The sequence below is a fragment of the Bombus bifarius genome, unplaced genomic scaffold, assembly GCF_011952205.1.
Source record: "Bombus bifarius isolate JDL3187 unplaced genomic scaffold, Bbif_JDL3187 scf7180000008212, whole genome shotgun sequence".
NCBI lineage: Eukaryota > Metazoa > Arthropoda > Insecta > Hymenoptera > Apidae > Bombus > Bombus bifarius.
The window spans coordinates 357,343-379,415 of NW_022884515.1; the positions used below are offsets into that span (position 1 = coordinate 357,343).

At 41.7% G+C, this 22,073-nt stretch overlaps 1 protein-coding gene across 1 annotated transcript in view; it reads left to right on the forward strand.

The window, feature by feature from the left end:
• The window catches only part of LOC117210750 (transcriptional activator cubitus interruptus), a 145,961-nt gene that overhangs the window by 50,588 nt on the left and 73,300 nt on the right, over positions 1 to 22,073 (forward strand). The window lies entirely within an intron of this gene.

Consider the following 22,073-nt stretch of genomic DNA (forward strand, 5'->3'; position numbering starts at 1 on the left):
TTTAATTCTATTTTGAAACACAATTCTATTTTGTAATATTATGTTGATATACGTCTTACCTGTTAGACTTTTACTTTACTTTTTTACATAGTGGAAAGTGCGTGGATTCTAATGCATAGATTTACACCATTTCATTGAATCTTGTGAATATAAAATTTCAACTTTGTAACTTCTGTAGATATTCGTGATTTGGTGACAAGAAAGAAAGTCATGTACTGAAATTACAATTGCAATGGCAATTACTGTGAGACATACACTTGATCGTTAAATGATCGAAATAAAAGAAGAAAAAGGATGTGGTAGTGTCCATCTAAACTCGCGATAAAGGCGAACCGATCCTTTGGACAAAGGTGGCCGATCTTCTCCTTACGAGGTTCGTACGATTGCCTCGACCCGGGCCCGTTTCCCTCGCTCTGGTTCGGGCCCACGCGACGTTGCCAAGTCTCCCGCGGGGCTTTACGAACGTCGATGGAAGGGCAGTGAGGGAAAGAAGGTCGAAGGAAGCGGATCGAAGGTAAGAGCCGTTAAGCCGGTAGCATCCGAGACGATTGGCGCCTGATTGGTCGTCGTTTCGCCGCGACGGCGATCCCTACCGGAAGCCGCGGACGTAAACCGCAAATAACCGCGCGCGAAAATCATCTCGATCGATTAAGCATCCACGAGATGAATCTATATTTGGTAAATTGACATTTTGAAATAGTGATAAGAGAATTTTCTTCTCCGTTTCTTTTTGGAGAGAGAAGGAATTTGTGCAAATGGTCATGAATTTTGCAGCACAGATTATGGAAATATCGAAGCCGCTCAAAAGTTAGACCGACCAGTTCCATTTTTTAAAAACTTATTCATTTCAATACCAGATTCAATTGATCGATTTTGTGCGGTTCTACGGAGCTCGCTTAATCCTAAAAATATCGAAAGGTTCAGGTGTGGGAATATTATATCTAAATCGCAGAAAGGATTTATTCAATAATCACGTAAAAAATCTCGTATAAATTACGATATACTTATCGTGGTTATCATGTTTGGAATAATGTTCTGCATCATACGGAAGACACATCGTTCTAACAACATCCGCTGATAAGAAATATCAATCTATTCATGGAAATTCTGTGTTCATTTATGTATATACTAATCAGTATACATTTACAATTCAGCGATTGTCAGTAGTTAAGAGTAAATTAATTCGAGTCTTATCTGACAGTTCCCCCAATCTTAAAAAATTCATGTGCGCAAATGTTAATACGTGTGTCGTTAAATAATCCTGTAGCTGTTGATAAGATATCGAAAATAAATAATTTCATCTTGGCACATGACGTGGTATATGAAGTACAGTTTATTCTCTTCGTACACGATGCGGTATATCGAGTACAGTTTGTTCGCTTTGTACATAGCCGCGTTTCATATCGTTATCAGTTCCCAAGATCGGTCGTGTGCGCAATTTTCCCCGAGTCTGTACGTTCTTTGCCAAATTGGAATAATTACGGTTGCAGTAGAAGAGAGTTCTGGCTACCTTGATGATTTTAATCAGAATTTAACGAACGATTTTATACGCGACACGACGAAGTTTCATAATTGTCGGAGCGCAGAATCTGCGCGCGCGCGCGTAATCTCGTGAGCGCGGCTTTTAAATAATCGGGCCTCGAAGTCGGCCGACTGTTTTACGAGCAAAAAGCGGCGTCGAGATCGATTGATAAGAAAAAATTAATTCGAACTTAAGTACCGTTGCCTTTCGTGTTACTTAATTGCCTCATTATATACGGTGTAACGACTACCGGATGAAGTACGAGCACGGCTTACCGTGGAAAAAAGCCACCACGTACATTTTATTCCTGTTCGCCTTTCATAAATTAAATTGTCCGGTTGTTAAAGCTTTCTAGTCGCTTCGCCTCTCGGATTTATCGACCTGCATCGGTGCTGTGCGCGCAACTGCGGAAATTTACGATCGTCAGAGGTATTCCACGTTTCTCCTGTATCCGATGTTCCACCGAAATTCCAGCGGAAACCATTGAAAACTCTATGTCCGATACATTCGGATTCATTCCAGAAGTAGTTTGTATACGCGTGAATCTTACGCTTATTTATCATTCGAATGATACAAACTATTTTATTAATTTCGTTTGCACGATTTTGTCATAGAGGATATGAAGATAAACCATCTCAAAATTTAAGATTCCTATTCCGTTTCCAATCGCATATTCATCTTTCCAATTTATTCAAACTGCTATCAACTATCTATTCGCAAAATTTCACACGATCTTGTCATGCGGTATATTACGATAAATTATCTCAAACTTTGACATGCCCGTGTCGTACGATATCATGTCTCCATCTACTCGCTCAATTTCTTCAAATAATTACCACCTCAACCCACAAATTTGCACGCGATTCTGTCATATAACGTGTGATACAAACCATTGCAAACTTTGACATCTTCATCCTACCTCGAACGTTACGTTTATCCTATGTTTTACGCAAACCACTGTCAACTCAATTTTACGAAATTCCATTTGCGATGCTATCATAGAACAACGATCAAAAAATATCTCCAACTTCGACGTGTCTCTATCTCACCTCGGATCATACGTGACATCTATCTCTTCAATTTTCTTAAACGATTAGCATCTCAACCCACAAATTCTCAGACAATCCTGTCATAGAGAGACCATCGAGTAACACAGTTATCGCACGGCGAGACGGTCTTTGTCCCCCGAGAAAGTGAAAAGGTTCGGGCCGTCGGACGTGTTCCACGCAACTTGTTCGCCGAGCCCTTTCGTCCCTCTGATCTTATTGGCTTGTAGCGGCGCGCGGACCGATGGGTGGGGCACAGAGGGGGCCATGTCCAGGCCACTAAATCTCAGGAGAGGCTTCGACGTTGAAATAATAAACATGTCCACCGGGACTGTCTCTCCTTGGCGTGGTTCCGTTCCCCAGGACGAGCCGTAGGACGTAAAAGGGCGCGCATACAAGGTCCTCAGGGGGGGCCACGACCACGCCATGGGCGAGTGGGGCGAAGGAGGGCCCACGCCGTACATGGAGCGCAACGGTCCGCCAAATAGAGCGGTTCCCCTCGAGCTTCTAATACGGACATATTTTTCGCCCTTTTTCTCTTCCCCCGGATCCGTCGATCTGAGTGGCCATCTTTTGATGAGCTGTCTCAATTAATGCTTCTAGACATGGGTAACTCTCTTACACGCCCCTCGATCTTTGATCGAAGTTTACCTGGGCGAAGATTTGAAGTTGCGATTCTGGGGATAGTTTTACGATTGCTTTACATTCGTTTCGGGAGGATAAGGATTTTTGTATATTTTTAGGCCGAGGTGGATTTTAATAAGTAGATTGTGCGGTGGGTTATTTAATTTCTGTGAGTTAAGTGGACGAATTGCTGGAATTCTTCTGATGAAATGCTTTGTCCAATCGTAATTCAATTTTCTAGACAGGAATGTATCTTAGAGCTCAGGTTTGAAATGTATATCAATGAAGCACTTTTTAAAATTCATTTAAAGGACACGACTGAGGATTCTATTAAATGATCATCATATCGTATCATAATATTAGATCCCTCAATTATCTTCAATAATTCAAACCTATGAAAAGATCGTGTAAGAAGAATGTCTCCTTGAACATTTTATTTTTTAATTCTTTTAGTAAAAAACGAAACTTCGTTTCAAAATAAAATAACACGAAACCTATAAAAATAAAGGTAAGAAGCGGGTAACCTCTGTCGGATCGTCGTTGATTGACTTTTCCCAGTGTCGAGTCGCTCGAATCCCTGGAATCTACTTCGAAGCAGCGTCGTTTTCTTTTCGTGATTAAGAAACCGTCGGCTTACACCGGCTATACGAGCGTACAGTCCTCGTAAAGGAGCACGGGGAGGCACCAGACCCCAAAGACTTTGGCCTGGTGCAAAAACAGGCCCCGCGAACCGCTGTAAAGTCGTCTCGGATGCAGGGATGCATCTACTGGATCCCACTCGACCCGTTCTCTCGCAGCTTAGATGGCTGGATCTCTGTTAGAGCCAGCGAACTCGCGCTACTTCTCAATTATCCTTGTCACTCACTCTCTCTCTCTCTCTCTCTCTTGTTCCTCTCGGGGAAGCTATTACGACGAATTGACCGCGATTAAACGACTCAATTTTCAGGATCGATCGTAGATTTAGAATCATGATTGTTCGATAATAGGTTCCCAAATATTTGGAAAAATTGTTAAGAAATGGGGAATGGACAGACATGAAATTGATCTGTGAAAAATGTACAAGCATCTATCATTATTTACTGTGAAGCTTGTGCATCGTGAGGATACATCGAAAATAATAAATTGTTATAATTTATTGTTACGACGGTATATGAATTCCAGATGAAACAACCTTCTTATGAATTTTGCAACATTGTTATTGCGGCTCAGCACCGCTTTAATCCACATTGAAAGGGTTAATAAACCTGCTATACCACTTCATTCTCGTCAATTACGATCATCGTCCTCCAAAAACCGACACTCCTAAAAACGCTAGCGTTACAGGCGAACCCAAAGCGGATGGCAGCTTCCACTGTATAAGAGGAAGGAACAAGTCAGCGAACCGACTCTGGTCACGCGCGGCAGCTGTAATCACGTCAGCGCGGTACCCAGACTCCCTTGATTGGACCGTCCATCGGTCCACCGTGTTTCTTCCTCTGTCTTCCAGATCCGTTCCCCTCTGTTCCTCCGTCCAAAGACACGGGAGGCCTCTCCTCCGTCTCTGTCCTCTAGGAACAGACACTCACCCCATTTCTCCAAGACTTGCCCTTTCTTCGATTCCTTTTCTCCGTCTAGTCTAGTCGTCAGCGACTCGTCTCGTTTCATCTTCGTTGCATGTTCGTCGTTGTGTATCTTTTCCTCGGTGCTGTTCCCGGGTTTCGTGGAGCTTTGTGTGGTGGTGGAAGCCGTCGTGCACAAATGAGGTTGTCGCGTCAGCGCGTGCGTCCACGCTGCTGCGGGCCCAGCAGACGAGTGCCCCCACGATGTCGTGAGGGGACCGGGACGAGTTTTTTCGCCCGAGAATCGCTCTTCGTTTTGTCATTTCGCTCTGGCTTCCACCCCGCCTTCGCTCGATCATTGTTCTCGGAAGCAGCGCTGGACAAGGATGAGCTCGCCAGGGAACACTGCCAGGATGTAGGATGTTGCCACGATGGTTCACTTGATTCTTCTACATTTTTTTTCTTTTTTTCAGTGGTTTAGGGGAGCTTCGAGGGTGATGACCTGGGGGTTCGTCGGACAGTTGCTCCGGGTTTTGTCCTTTGGAAGCTGGATTGTTGTTTGGATTTTGTGGCTTTGGTACTGAGTGCAACAATACCAAATAGAACAGAAGAACAGTAGAACCATCGATCTCTCATTTGTACTTGAATATATTATATGTAGATTACGCGTGGAGCAAATACAAACATGTTTCTAGCTTAATAAAATTCAATAACGATTTTGTCGAAAATTTCTATGTGGCTCTAGTAAATGCGAAGGCAAAAAAGTTTCTACGATGAGACCAGTCAGTTTGACCGGTGTGGTAGCTCTAGCGTTAAAATGATTCTCCGAGTTTGGTTAATAGGAATCGCGGAAGCTTATACTTGAGAGGAAAGTTTCCGATAGAATATTTATTACGTTTTACGAAAAGGGCAATCGGACAAGTGAAAATTGTATTTTCTAAAATTCTGCTAGAAACGCATCGAATCTTCTTCGAAAGACAATCGCGTTATCCGATCGAAATTGGTGTCGGTAGGAGCACGTAACACGCTGATATAATCAGTCAGCCGATTTCATGGTTACAGCTGTAGAGTGGGGAACGTCGAAAAGTCGTAAATAGTTGGTAAAAAATGACCTGAAACGCGCGATATTCACGCATACCGTGGATACCGAATACGGTGGTGCGCTACGACTTTATGACGGTCCACCATAAAACGTGAATACAAACGCTTCGAGGTTATTCGCTTGTATAAGTGTGTTAACATTTACACGACCGGTGGAGAAAACGTGAAAACGTACGGGACCGCCGCGCCGGACCACGAACAACTTTATTATTTTCGGGATGGTTACAACATCGACGACGTTCCTGGTTCTTCCTCGATACTCGTGTGGACAAAAGGTTCGAGATAATGCGACGCTGTTGTGCAACGGAATCATTGTTATCCGTTTTACGCCGGTGTAGAGATTGTGTTTCGACCTGCTGGTTATTCCACTCGTTGGGTAATCCCGATGTTCGACAGAATCGCTTAACGAAGCGTTGTATCTGTATACAGGGTTATTGGCGTGTTTTAGATTGTCGAGTGATTTGGTATTTATGATGTTGGAATTTAGAAGAAACTTTTAGATCTGTCAGATCCAAATCTACGACATTTCATCGAGTTTGTTAGATTTACATTCAATGGTTTGTTAATAATTCGTTTGCCGTTAACCGCTTGACGCGTACACCTGTAGCTTTTACAATGAGCGTGGCCAATTTCATCGTTGATTAATAGATTGCTTGTTATAGCGATTGATCGAAGATAGATCCGATAATAAATTTACGAAAGATATATTTCATAAAAATCACATTTTTGTGATTGGTTCTTGTTACGAAAGGTCAGCAGTATATATATTTCATCGACTTTATTTTATTTACAGTACGTAATACAATATCGTAATTAATTTTATTACGTCATATTAGTTAATTCCATCAAGATAAATCATTTGCTCTCTGACAAGTTAAGTACTACTCGTATAATTGAGAAATTTGTAAGAAGCGAAACTGGCTAGTTCCATTTACGAGTGGCTTGACTACTTTTATCTTAACAACAGATTGTGTTGCACGATCTTGCTCATGTAAACCAGACAATGGCCCACATGACATGCCTATCTCATAGTCATCTTTGAATTTAGAAACTACACTACTGCGACATTCTCCGCACAAACATTTCATACAAGACACAACTCAGTATGTTTAATTGACGTTAAACTCGACACACGTAGAAATTTAGAGCTTGCCATGGCAATCATCCGACGACAGGTAGATAAAACGGAGGAACGGGTGGTCGCTCCCATTCCCTGCAAATTGGTTAAATTGCCACGTTACATTCCGCAAGCCGATTCCCTGTAACCGATCGACTTTTTACCGAACCGAACCCAGCCCGTCATAAGAAAGACATTGTACGCCTCTTCTCCTTTCTATTCCCTGCCATCTTCAACGGACAAAGAGAACCGCGTTTTCGTATGTTTCATCCGCGTTCACCAGCGTTTCCACATTCCTCGTCGCATAAACAACGCGAATAAATGCAGCTACCTACAATTTACAAAAAATACAGAAAAAGAATTGTTCTTCTAATTTCTCTACGTCGAAACTCATTTTTCGCTGTTCGCGCGCGCCGAGCCTATATCAAAGAATTAGAATAAATTAGAATCGTCGTCATCCATGCGAACGCGCCTACTTGTTTCAACAGATGCACTTCATTCGTCGTAGCGACCAGCTTACGCAGGAATTCATGTGTTTTTTGTATTGTATCGTCGTCGACCTGTTGTCTAATAGCACTAACTATCCACTACAATGTTATTAAAAACTTTTTTTCTATTACTAAATTTCTTTTTCTATTTGTAACCATCTCTGAGTTTGCTTTTAAGGGATCGAATTTCGGAGGGTGATTTTACCCCTTAAACTCGTGTTATCGTAGCTACCAAAAAATACGTATCTGATATTTTTGGCTGTTCTTCAAGCCTATAACGTTTCACCCAAATCGACGCCGGTCCATTCGAGTTCTGTCCTTGTAAGTGTACACCACCGCTTTCATCTTGTCTTGTTTCGACGTTTGTCTCCTTCCAAACGTTGGCAATTATTAAATTCCCGCGTAAACGCGGCTTGTTTTCGACGTGGAGGTTAACAGGATGAAGCAGTTACATTTGCGTGCTACGATGGCGGAGTGGATTCGAAAATTGCGCACGAACCGCTCCCGTCTTGGAATTCGAGACGTTTGTCGAAGGAGGATGCCTGCCAGCGGGGAGCTTCTGACGAGTGAAAACGTGCCTTGGGATGTTGAGAAAGGGGGTAGGGTAACGAAGGGACGGGAGAGGAAAATGGCGTGGTTGGAATGGAAAGAGGTGAAAGGTTAAAGGTTGAATGGTAGCGTCGAGTATAAAGGGTGGGGGCTGGTTTTTGTTATCGGTTTCTTCTGTGAGATTTCTGTGTAGCATCATTCATTGGGATTATAATTCATATTAGGAAGAGAAGGAAATTTCTCTTTATACGTCCATACATATATCGTTAATTGGAAGAGAAAGCTTGAGGAAAAAATTATGACACGTTTATCCTAACGAATAATCGACTTTTACGGTTAATTTTTGCAGATATCTCAAAACCGACGAGTTCCACACGAGCTATACACGTCACTCTGTTAACAAATCAACTATATACTTCTTTTGGGGATAAAGAGTTTAATTGCTTAAAAGATCGCTAAATTGTAACAGAGTGTGCGGAAATCTGTTCGAGTATCAAAATTTTGATCCCCTAAGCGCCATTCATCTTTGCCTCTGGCCTCCAAATATCTCCATCATTCAATTCGCAAGTATTAAACCTTCGCGAGTAACCACAAAGAAACTACCAGTGAAGGGAAGGAAAACAGTAATTATCTTAGAAAAAAGTATCAAAAACGAGCGAGGGAGGCACTGGAAAGGCCGAGAGACTTAGTAAGACGAGTATGTATTATGCTTAAACGCGAGATTGTGCCTCATTACCGGCACGCAGCTGCTTACAGGCTAATAAGCCGTCACAGCTTCTGTGCAAACGCGTCCCGATGCAAATGTTACCTCTTCGAGGACGCACACAGCGGCCAGGTTCGATGAAAGAGGGAAGAATAGGAGAATGGGTTGCGAAAGAGAAGGAAGAAAGAGGCAAAGGGAATGCACAGACGGCAGCTTCCCAGCGAAAAGGTTCAGGTAACGCGGTAGATCCACGCTGAGGAGGTAACTTTTACGATAGGAAGAGTCGGTCTCTCGGGGATCGACGAGATCTCGCTGGTCGATCGAGCGACCGTATCTTCGATCGATGTCCCTATGCCGATGTCGCGGGACACTCGATCTCCTCTCGCGGTATTGTTTCGTGACTGTTGAGGTAAATTGGGATAAACGTCCGGGTGAAAGTATCGGAGCCGATCAAGTTCGTTGAGATTCGATTCGAGATCTCTATACGATGCTTCACATGCTGGATGTAGCTGTTAATGAGTGAAATTGCGTGTTAGCAAATGGTTTCCAGCTTTTTTCTTCGTCTTTCCGTGTATTTGGAAATTTTGTTTGATTTTTATTAGAAAAGCTGTATCTTTGTGAAAAATCACATTTCAGACACTACGTCGTTATTGTGATAGTTAATACGTAGATGATTGGTCAAGGTATGAAATCTCAGACTTGTTGTTCTTACAATTGTGGAACATGTGCACGTTGCTTTCAATTAGTAAGATAGAATCATTGTTGATTCATTTTGTTTGTATTACATCGTTGTCTGTGGGTAATTTATGGCATAGAGTATATCACACGTTGGAAGCTCTAATATTAGAAAGATATTATATCTGATAATTTATACTTTTGTAATATACATAGAACTGCGGACGTCTCATGCTTCAAACAGCATACATTAAGCAACAACATCGCACAGATCAGCCTGCATAAAACTATTAAAGAAAAGCATTAATAAAAATTGTTGAGTCTTTGGATCTTAAGTTTCAATTGAGGTACTTTAAGGAAATTTAAACTATTAACAATCATATGTTCCACGTAGAAGACATTAAAAGTTCAACACCAAACTCAATGGTAAACACTAGTACTCACGCTTCGATAAATTCAACTCCTTAACTCAAACCAACAATTTCGCTTCCAACACTCTCCACACCCAGTCCACTGAAATCACCCTTTTACAAACCACACCGTACACTCATCCCAAAATTCACCTCAACAGACGCTTCAATACCAATGCCTCAATACCGATGATCTACTTTCTCGTAACACTCGTTCCAACGCCCACGCGATCTTCAGGGTCGTAGATCGCTTAGAAAGGGGGCAGGGGGAGCGGCGAGGGCGTAGGAGGTGCGCGTTATCCCGAAAGTTTAGTGGCTGGCACGAGGCAGAGCACTGGAAACCGGTAGTAAAGTTATTCAGAGGGCAGCCAGCAGGAAGATAAGCGGGCAAAGGAAGAAGAAAGGAGGAAGATGGAGGCAGAAGGCGGCCGGGTATCCGAGTACCCGAACAGATCTTCACAGATAAGGGCAGAAGGTGTAACTTACTAGGCCCGTTGTATACCTCGATACATCGTGCCTTTATATATCCCCGCGTCCTCCCGTTACATGCCCTTCTCTGTATTCTTCCTTTCTGCTCTCCCTTTCGCCCGACCCTTTTCTCTCGCGCCAACCCTCTTCCTTCTTTCTTAGCTGTTTTGCTTCGCGAACCTCCGTGCTTCGTGAGCATCACGTACTTCGTAAACCTCACGAATGTGTACATTATCTGTTGTTGTTATTATTTATGGAAAATAAGTGGAAGAATCGATATGTAGAATTTGTGTTTATTTAAGAAATTTGGTGTGAATTTTTAGGTATTTACAAGTAGATATGGTAATCTTTTAATTACCCTGTTTGGAGATATATACACTCTTGCGTTAATGTTTCATTTTATTCAAAATTTCCTATAACGATCATTTTCTCCCTTGTATCATTTTCCTCTTTGAGTCTTTTAATGACACACGGAGCTAGGATTATCTTCTTGATTCTACCTTTGTTGATTCTTCGATTATTACCTGATATTAATTTGACGTTAATGATACAGACGATGATAAACATTTCTTATACTTCCATAGATCTTCGTGTAAAAGCTTTTCTAAGGTAGTAGAATTGTAAATTACTTATTAGAGAAAGATTTCAAGTGATTGTACTTAATACATTAATCGTTGGATTTTATGGAACACGTAGGGATTTTCGACAAGTTTCTGTATAAAATATGTCTAAATGTATGGTATATCGAATGTGGATATAGGTGTGTACGTGACGTGGAAACGCAGAGAAGCGAGAGGAGGCTGGTCGCCGATCGTGGAACGTATAAGAAGCTCCGAAATATGCTGCCGCATGCCGGCCGGTTCCACGAACACAAAATAAAGACAATGGACAAGTCTTTAGCCCGCTCTTGCCGCTTAGGTCGCGGTTCGAACGTTCGTCCTCGATAGCCGCCTCGCTTTCTTATGTGGACGGAGAATCAAGTCCACGTTCGATTCTCCATCCATCGTGTTGGCATCGTGTCTTCCTCCAAGAAGTCGGTTTGAAATAGCTTGTTCCTCTGGAGAATTCAATTTTCGAAAGAGTTGAAACTGGTTTGTGAATCAGAAACCAATAGGACTGTTTTTGTTCAGAAATGTCGGGAAATTATAGTTAATTATGGAAATAATTAACTTTTTAGTTTAGCATCCATTTTTTAATGATACAAGATGGCTGTGGTATTTAATTTCTTAAAAAAGCAATTAAATAAACAATACCTTTTTATTATACTTACAATAGATTGACGTCTTTCCTTTTGAAAGAATAGTTTCATTGTCATATTTTATCTTTTTACTAATCGATTATTATCGAAACAATTTTTGTTTATTTTTTATCTACTTACACATAAACTCCAATTCTTAAACTTTTATAAAAAGATCCCAATAAAATTGAGAAATTGTCTCAAAACTCCTTAATTTCCCTAGAGGTGGGACGTAGAAGTCTATGAAAAAGGTGGTTGAACCATGTAAAATGGAAATTCTCCTGAACGAATATATTGAAACCTAGGATTATCAACATGGCAAATGGGACGGAAGAAATATTGGAAAGTCGATGGAAGATGTGGACTGCGTTGTGTCTGCGGTTCTCCCCTGGCCGGATAGATCTTCACGAAGGAGCCAAAACGGCTCGTTCGAGATTTAACGCCTCAATTACGAATTCATCGCCGGAGGCAGTTCGGCCAGTGATGGGATGAAGACGATTTCAACCGCCTCGGAACACGAACGCTGCCGAATATATTGAACACCTTGCAACATTTTAAAGGGCTCTGGCTGCGTGTATCTCGTACGCCGTAAGTTCCTCCTGACAGCCGGACCGCCGTAAAACATTCGAACGAAACAATAATAAACGGGTCTGGTATTTCGTTCGCGTCAAGAGCCTCGCTTTCTTGCTGTCTTCGGGGGAAGAAGAATTGCGAGAGGGAGTTTCATGGCAAATCGAGGATACACTCTGGTTCCTATACCCCGCCCTCTATCTTCATCTTTCTCTTAACATTCTCTTAAAACCTTGTATAAATCCCTTTAATTTATATAACATTTTCTCAATTAAATGAGAGTTTCCTTCGAGTCTCATATTATACAGAAAATTTTGCCGAGAAAGATGGAAACTTCAGACACGATTGAAGACCAGTTGCCATGAATCCGAAAAGAATGGCACACGCGAGAAAATTATAATTTTCTCCGATAATCGATATTTTAATTTTTCAAGCTCTAAGATCTTCCCGGAAGTTCGAAATTTTTTGTCAATCAATTGTTAATTTTCCGAACTCTGAAATATTCATAGAATTGCATCGAACAGAATTGTAAATTTTCGCAAAATTCTGCCATTTGTTCCATCTGAAACCAAAATTCCATCTAACGTCACCTTCTTATCTTAACTTCTTTCTTAGATTTCTATGTAACATTCAAGAGGAATTTTAGTTTTCAATGATCTACCTAGCGCGAAACTAAACAGTTACGATTACGATATTCTGTTCGATTAATAATCTGTCGATTAAAAATTAATAGAGCGAGGGGGAAGAAACCAGATCGAGTCGTGAGCCCGGCTTTACTTTGACAAGGGAGAGCCACCCTTTTTCCTAGAGCTTCGACTAGATTACGATCTCGAAACGTTCCCGCAATTTGCATGGGGTGTAGGTTTTCGGGATTAGAAACGCACACAGAACCGTGAACGAGCGTTTTTCGTGGCCGAAACCGGCCGATGCTCTCACAGCTCAGAAACGTATGCGTGCGGTGTATGGGAACGAATTCACGGCTCTCTTAATACTCTTGCTAAGACGATTTATCCTCGACGCCTCGATCGGCGCGAGCAAGAAAACAAGAGGACGAACACGGCCATTCCGGCTGGCTACGACGTTGCAAGAGAGGAACGCGTTTCTGAGGTATCGTTTGCTTTCTCTGGTACTTAGGTGTGGTTTCTTCGAATCAATAAGTTAGATTGACTATCTAGATATTTGTTTAGTTGGATTTTAGTGTTAAAAGGGGTTGAGAGTATGGTTGGATTTATTCTATAAATAAAATAACATATTATTTTATCAACTTTAAAGTACCGAAGTTCCCCGTAATCGGAGGCTCGATTTTAAAAATTAATTTCTAAAAAATCAGTTGAACCTGCTTTGAGATTATCATTTTTCTATATCCACCGAATTCCACCAAGTTCCGTAAATTCTGCCTAAATTCAAATGGAAATGGAATTCTCACAACATGGAAGGAGTTTATCATTGTATCACTTTGCACGACACGTTACACGTTAAATTTAGGGAGACATTCCCATTGAAAAGACTCACCTGCGTTGTATGCGCAACCACCGTGACACGAACGTTTCTCAATAAAAGAGGAAACGCAGAGTGCAAATTAAATGAAAAAATTGAAAGAATTAAAAAGAATTCTTTCCTCCGCGTCTGTCCAACTTCCACATCGAATCCCAGAAGGTACTCTCGTCGAAAAAAGTCAGCCGCTCCGCGCATGCAGTCGCCACGACGTACAAATTTTTTAATAGAAAGACTAGTGCGAAGGTGTCTTACAAAATTCTTTTAAAGCTCGACCCCTGAATCGGGTACCAGAAGACCCTCTCGCCTAAAAAAAACACCTGCGCTGCTTGTGCGAACACCGCGACTCCGATTCGACCTTGGTCATCCCCGACAATTAAGCAGAGAGACAGATGGCCGAGAGGTTGACGCTCGTTACACGCGTGTTCCTCTCTCGCGGAGAGGAGGATCACGTGCTCGATCTCCGCGAACCGAGCATCTGCCGAAATAACGACTTAATTTGCCGGGGACTCGGTTAGCCCGCAGCCAAGGTGGCGGATTGGCTTGGCCTGGGTCCTCTGATGCGTTTCTTAGAAATACGCCGTTCTCCAAAAGGCGTTCCTGAGTCACCGCCATGCTACCGTGCATGTGTGGATGTGGTAGAGACTGGCTTCTTTCGGTAGAAATTCGAGATTAAAATCTCCCGCGAGGCCATGTTCTGACGTGCCTCGATGCCAAGGACATCGAGGAGGCGCTCGTGAACTATCATCCGCAGCCGCCCATTAATTTCTATGCCCGCTTTCGTTACACGCTACCGGGACGTGTCTCGTTACACTGGCTATTTCCACCGGCTGGCATCTCCTCGCGAGGATTATTATGTTGTTCCTATCAAACTGTGTGCTGGCGGTATCTCGAGACCGCGGGCAGTTTGATAACGGAACGGGTTAACGCGTTGTACAGTTCCAGAAGGGAAACGAGAAAATCGTGTTGGCGATCACGTGGCTGTAGGTAGGAATGGTGTGTAACGTTTCACTGTGGCAGAAGTGTGCAGTGGTATTTGATAGCATTAGATAATATTTGAACAGTTTCGTAATTGACGAATTTGCCGGGTTTCGTCTTGGAGGATTTTTTTGGGAAGTTTTGTAACGGAGAGATGGAGACTTACTGGAAGTTTCGTTAGGTAGCACGGTCGGAAAGATGCGAGGAATTTTGCTTTGGGCAAATTGCGTAGTGGTAGAATTTAGGAAGTTTTGTAATTAATGAGCTACACAGTGTAGAAATCTGGGACGTTTTATAGCGTGGTAGATGCTGAAGAGGTTTTTTGAAAGTTGTTAAAACCGCAAGAGGTTGCGTGGGACTTTACCGCCAGGGAAGCTGAGTAGTGCAGAAATTTGAGAGATTCTGGAAAGTTTTATAGCAGATGAATTTGGAAGATCGTATCCACATACAGGTGTTATGCTACATATTTTATTATTAAAATAAATGTTGATTTTAATGTTTTAAAATTCCTCGACGAAAGGACTATCAGTGTAACGAAATTATCCGTCGGCTGGTAAAAATATTTTTAAAAGGCATCGGCCATATGATACGTGGCGTCAGGTGTTCTCCGTAAAAAAGTTCAAGTCTCGAGACGATAAGCGTAGGGACGTAGCTGTCTACGGAAGAAGCCAATTTTAGGAGATCTTCCGTTCGAAAATTCGACGATCGTCAAAATCCAATAAATACTTTTGGCCTATAATTTAGCTTGCGCGTTCTAATGTCGAGAAACAATATTATTTTGCGCTTTTTCATCTTTCCATCGTATATTTTCGGTCGGATTAGCTAATAATAATTGACCTTGCTCCTTTTTCTGTTTTAGGTGAGTATCCTGTGTTTCTAGTGGTTCAGTAGGTTACGGTGTTTCGAAGTAGCTGTGGTGAGTACCCCGAAGCTAAATAGCTCTATAATCGACGACTTTAAACGTCACAACGAACGAAGACAAACACGTCAGAAACGAATGATAAAACATTTCGAATTCCATGACTAATCTATTACGACTAATTACAAATCATAACTCAGTACCAAGTATCTGAAATCACAAGTAACTTAAAAATATTTAATACAAACTAATAACTGACTTCTAGGCATGTTGTTCAATCCACAGGAAGTTTATTTGGACTTAACTACCTCTTGGAGACATTAAATGACTCCCCTCCTCCGCCCTCCCCAAAAAACCCTAATACAATAATCATCCGCGAAATTTCTATGGAAGATTCGCGATCAGTTTATACGGTGGCCATTCTCCTTCCGTTCGCCGGTGGTTTCCGGTTGTAATCCTGGTCGCGTACGCTCGCATCCCTCGGCGTGCACGCGCACGATAATCCTTTATCGCTAAAGAGCCGGAGAATCGTAGGCAGATACGAATGCGATTTTCAGAACCTGTTATGGTCGTTCCGGGGCCCTCCAAGGTGGTCTACAATTGCAGTAATAACTCAATTATCCTCTCTGGGGTCCCGGTATACCCGCCTATCTGCCTCTTTTACTCTCAAATCTCTCACTCGGCCTCCTCCCCACAACCCTCTATCCTCTTTGCTCGAGCGAAACCGCTGTTTAACCCTCTCGTTCCCCTCGTGGTCGCGGTTTCTTCCTGCTTTTATCTCGATCCCTCGACCTACCCCCTTTCTCTCCACTTCCCCCATTCCGAACGTTGCTGCGCGATGGCCACCTCCCTGTGCAGCGTAATAATCCCTTCGATCCCATCACGATCTCTCCGTCCACATATTATTAGGAGCTGCGAGGGTATAGCCGCGCGCAGCAGAAATCGACCAACCGCCCCGCAAGAAATCGTAACGAAATCGTACAATTAGTTCGAACGATTGCCCCGCCAGTGATGACTTCTTTCGTTGCTCGCGGCTTCCACCACCAATGGCGATGCGTTCGTTGTGTTTCTTTCAGGCAAACGCGTTTCGTGGTTCCACGGCACGAGTGGATCGATGTTACGTACAGTGACTACGAAGCATATCGGTGCATACTCTTGTTTTCCAACGAAGAGTTTTTTCTTTTATCGCGAGTGAAGAGGGAAGTTTTAGAATTATCCTGCGAGTAGAAAATATGTCACTACTCTTTTATTTGAACGACTCGATTGTATGAGAAGGATGCAACGAAAAGTGAACTTTACAATTATCTCAGGCACTTTTTTTTATCAGTCCTTTATACGAATAACGCGGGGTATTGTTAAGATTTTTAAACGATGCAACGAAAGCTGCAATGGTTTTCACCAGACCAACGCCGATTGTGGCGAAATCGCATACTACAAGATCCATCGTAAAAAGCGACACATACAAAGTATCTACGAAAAGCATCAGGCGATACTCGAGAGCGTCGTCATCCTCGACAGCTTCACTGCCAACATTTCAACGATCCTGCTCTTAAGTAGCCATCAACCCTCGGCTGGCGTTCTCTACAGGCACCTCGCGTTAATCGCGAATATCTCAAGCTCAGCGGGTTCCAACATGGCCGCATGAATCACCGGAATCCCCATCAACCCTGCCCGGCGGATGTCGTTGAATGCTCGCGGCTCGCAAGCGTCGCATACGAACGTAATAAAGCGCGTTTCGAGAGAGGACATACCGAAAGGGATCGAGAATACGAAGGAAAATATCGAGAAAAAGAGACGAGAAGAAACGCGTGTATGTATGTATGACCGCGTGCCATAGGCAACAACGTGGTCCAGTCCGAGGGGGTTAAGCCAAAGCCCCATCGATCATGGGATCCAGCAAGTCCACGATCCCATGACTCTGGGCCGTAAAGCCCCGTAAGACCCGCGACGCGAGTCGAACGAGACGAAAAAGGGACGGAAACCGGGTAAGGTGGAAAAGAGACGACTTTTGTACATTACCGATCAAAAGTTTGGAATTATTTTTTCAATTGCAGACGACTGCGAAAATCACCCCTCAGCGTGTTATGTGTTTAATTTAATTTCAATTTCTATTCAATATATGTTTCATGTTTTTTTAAGACAAGGTATTCGTTATATTTCGTTCGTCTTATTGTGTGATTATATCGCAGGGTAGCTACGTATATTGAATTAAATTATAAAGCGAATTTTATTATTGAGCTGAAACTTTATATCCTTATGTTCTATACGCTATATGGAGATAGAACCGACTAATTTTTATTCAACAATACATCGAGAGACGTCACATTTTTATAATACTCTAACTTGAGTTTTTCTACTAAATTTCGCAGTGCAGTGTAATTGTTGAAATTTCTAAATAACGGAGATACTTGAATCAACCCTTCTAATCAACAAAAATTCCAATCTAATTGTTTCCAGAAGATTCGTCGATCGTTGAACGCAGATAGTGAAAATTTTCCAAGAAATTTCGCAATTCAACGTAATTCTTGCAATTCTCAGTAACAGAGATACCTAATCTTTATCTACGATGTTTCAGAATTCAGCATGATTCTAGCCAACAGGAATTCCAGTTTAACTTTGTCTATAAAACTTTTGAATTTTTATAAAACACGTAGTAAAATTCGAAACTTTTGGCTGGTAGTGTAGGTGAAAAGAAGACACGCGCGTTGCGTCGTGAAGCGGGTAGTGGCCGAGCGAGAGGATAGAGAGGAGAAGAGCGAGTTTCAGACCCCATAACCGTGAACTCTGCACGCCGTGGCTTTATGGCGGTACGACGACGTGGAATTACCCCCGTCGTAAGCAGGTATATACTTAAATCTCACGCTCATGCACGTAAGTCGCGCACGAAATTGCACACGGCCGATCGAGATTGTGGAAAAGCCTGAAACTCCTCGATGAGCGCGACTAACGGCGCGGTCGCGCGCGCCACGCCACGCCGCGCCGCGCCGCCTCCATAGAAGACCCCACGGGGGTGTGCCGTGATTTACCATTGGGAACGGTGCCTGGGGCCATGGCTTTTATGCGCGCCGCTGTTTTTGATGGGTTCGCGTGCACTCCGCGGAACCTATGCGACAGATACTTGACTCGGAGAAATATCGAGTTGCCCGACTCTGGGCAATTTGCTGTTTATGGGAGACGCGAGATGGAGATTGTTTGCTTGTCATGGATGGGAAAATGAACGTCTCAGATCGAAGAGAAAATTGGTTGGGTATTTTGGGCACGAGATGTTTGAAATTTTACACAAAGGAATAAGAATGGATGATAGAAATAATAAGAGTAGGAGTAAGGAATGGAAGTGAAGATTAAATAGTTCTTATGTTTCATTAATTTATAAGTAATTTGAGATTAAGAATTTGAAATATATACACGAAGATTACAAAGAAGAAACGTGCTTTCTTTTACAGAAAGTTCTTCGTATTACGGTATGTTCGGTCGGACTTTTTTCGTGATTTTACATATTCATCTAATTAATAACTTGGATGGTAATAACACTAGAACCGCAACTTTGTGTAATTAATAGAGAGATAGAATTTTTCTCACAATATGTGTAAAAGAAGCAAGCTAGGAAGAACGAAGTCTTAATAATTCCATTCTTCTAACTTTATTAAAAGCAAAAATAATTTACGTAGACGTTACATTAACAACTGATTAAGATGCATTCAATTATAACCGTCACTCACTGCTGCGAAGACAACGTAGTCAGCGCGACGGAACGAATAGAAGTGCCTTGGTGAATAAACGTGTTGCGGTAACAACGTAATTCGTTGAATTTGCGTCTCTCGCTGAACTCGTGTCGAGATAAATAATTCAATTAAGGACTTCTTTCTGGAAAGAACTGCAATTACCCAAAGAAATATTCATCGCAACATTTGATGGGAATAACCACGTTCGTAATCCTTAATTGAAATTCACCGAACGACGGTCGATACATAGTTAATGAATTACCTGTCGTTAGCAACGTGGTAGCGCAATGTTCAGTGAGAGTTCGTGTTCCTTCCTGTGAATTTGACGTTGTATTTCCTGCGATCACTTTTCGATCATTTACGCAAAGATAACTTTTATTTTTTTACATATTTATCTGTGTATTTACTTAGCAGGATCTTTTTAATATTTAAATGCGTTGCGAATAAAAGAAGGAAAACATTTAATCGCAAGAAATTAGCAGTAAATTTACAAATTTGCGTAAAATTAAGGCCAGGAGAATGTTATTACTAAATATTTTGCAAGGTTTAACTCATTAATATACTGCAGATTTTTATGCACTTATAAGACATCAAAGAATCCAGGAAAGTATAAAATATACATGATATATAAAAATAAAATAAATACATCCACGGTCCAATCATTGACCAATAACTCGGAAAAAGAAAACCTCGAAAGCTGAAACTTAAAATTGCCTAAAAAGCTCTATCTTAAATTCTCCACTGCATCATGAAAGACATTACAAAAAAAGAAAAAAAAAAAACATTTATCGTCCGTTTTATCAAACGAAATATGATCACAAGCACCACCGGCGAAGGCTACAAGGCGTCTCGTGAAAATGCAATTAAACGCAATCGGAAATCGATTACTCACTGAGGAGCGATGGGCAACAGACTTGCAAATTATCGCCAAACATTTTATCTCCCCCTATCGTTACTCTCGAACGAGAGTCGAAGGGCACCCTCGCGATATTTAGAGCGCGACCGTGTAATCGAATTAACTCGAACACGAGCAGCCCGAAGGTCGGAGGCGAGAAACGCGGTTTTTCCTTGGAGTTTGGCTTTAATCTCGACGTACGATAAGCCCCATGCAAATTTAACGACGCCCATTAAGGGAGACATCACCGTGAGGCGCCTTAATGACAGTCCTTAAATCCTCAAGATCCGTTCTGCGTTATCTTCACGTTGGTAGAGGGGACAAGATCGTTTAAAACGATCGTCCCTGCCGCCGATAAGATCGGATTGTGATTCGTTGCGTTAATTGCTTACCATTTTTTCCTTATTTTTTCTCCTCTTTTCTCCAATGGTGTGTCTCTTCTGCTTTTTTCGCCGTGGCAAAGTTGCACGTTGGATGTGTCACGTTCTACAAGAGAAGATCCAAGATTGGAAGAATCGATAGGAAACTATAGAGCGAAACAGGATGTTTTTTAGGCTCGTAAATTCGCGAGCGGTGTTTTAATTGAGCGAAGTTTGAGGTTTACGAGTTTCGACGTCAGTATCTTCTTGCGAATGGTTTATGCGAATAGTTTGATGTCGTGTGGTTGCTAAGGAATGAACGTGGAATTTTTGTCATTTAGATTGGAGTAGATTTTATGAGTTATTGCATACAGGTCTAGTGTATACGTAGCTTCTATAGAAGATAAGAAATGCGCAGATATATCCAAGCAGAAATTTTAATTAGTTTGTTGCAAATTAAAAGCCGAGATAAGATTCTCGTAAAATATACAAACGTCAATCGAAGAGCAGAGTATCCTCAAGAATTTAGAGTGCATACGTGTTTACGTATAATTAAAGAGCGTATTCATTTCTGCCAAAGCAACAAATCCTAGTTTTACTTTTATACATTTCTTTTGTATAATTTTGTTGTATTTTACCTGTATTAATTTCCTAACCAGTAGACTTTGAAAATCAGTTATTCTTTTATCCTACATGACGTTTCATATGGGTACGTGGAATAGATAGAAGCAGTTTTCGTGTCGAACCTGGCTATACATATATTTTTAATATTTGAAGAACTAAAGATCAAATTGCTGGGATCACGAAACGGAACACGGTACATCATGGAATTACGACGTCAAGGAAATAGGGTTATAGGGAAGAAAGTTGTTGCACGTGTTTTACGAATTGCACGTAACAAAATATGCTATGGAACTTGTTAAACTTTTGGCCACTTAAAAAACAAAGCAATAGATTTGAAAGAATAGATTGAAAAAATTATTTTTCCATAAATCAGTAAGGAAAATGAATACATAAAACCACGAAACAATAGAATCATAACAAAGGTAAAGTTAGAAAGCTAAATTCTTTACAAAATATTCTTTCTTTTTACGAAGATCACTAAAGATGAAATTAAATGCGTATAAATTCGAAGATGAATCGGGCAAATTCCTAACAGAAATAGTATTATTATTAATTATTGTTTTATTATTATATTATATCTCACGATCACAACTAATTTCCATCATATAAATCCTCAATTTAAAAACCTGGTATCGTCGAACACAACATTCCAATTTATCAGCAGAAGAGTCAAAATAACCTCCAAATCTGAAAATCACCCACGATCACATAATCTCCAAATTCTCCACTGAAGGATCGGCAATCCGACTTTCATCAAGTTCGAGAACGAGCCACGCTCCTCTTGGTTCATCTCCGTATGCACGGGATAAATGAGGACGCAGGCAGGAACCCTCTAATAAATACCGAGTTTCTCCATCACTGGCGTCTACCTTGCCTGCCACCCTCTCCAATCAGGCATCAGACACGATCCTTGGAGGTAGTCTACCAACCTTCCTTCCTTCCTTCCTTCCTTCCTTCCTTTCTTTCTTCCTTCCTTCTTTCCTTCCTTTCTTTCTTTCTTGCTTCCTTCCTATCCTCTCGATTCCTTTCCCTTTCTTCTTTTCTTTCTCCCTTGCCAAAGCAATCTTCCATCCCCGGAGTAAGACATTGAGGCA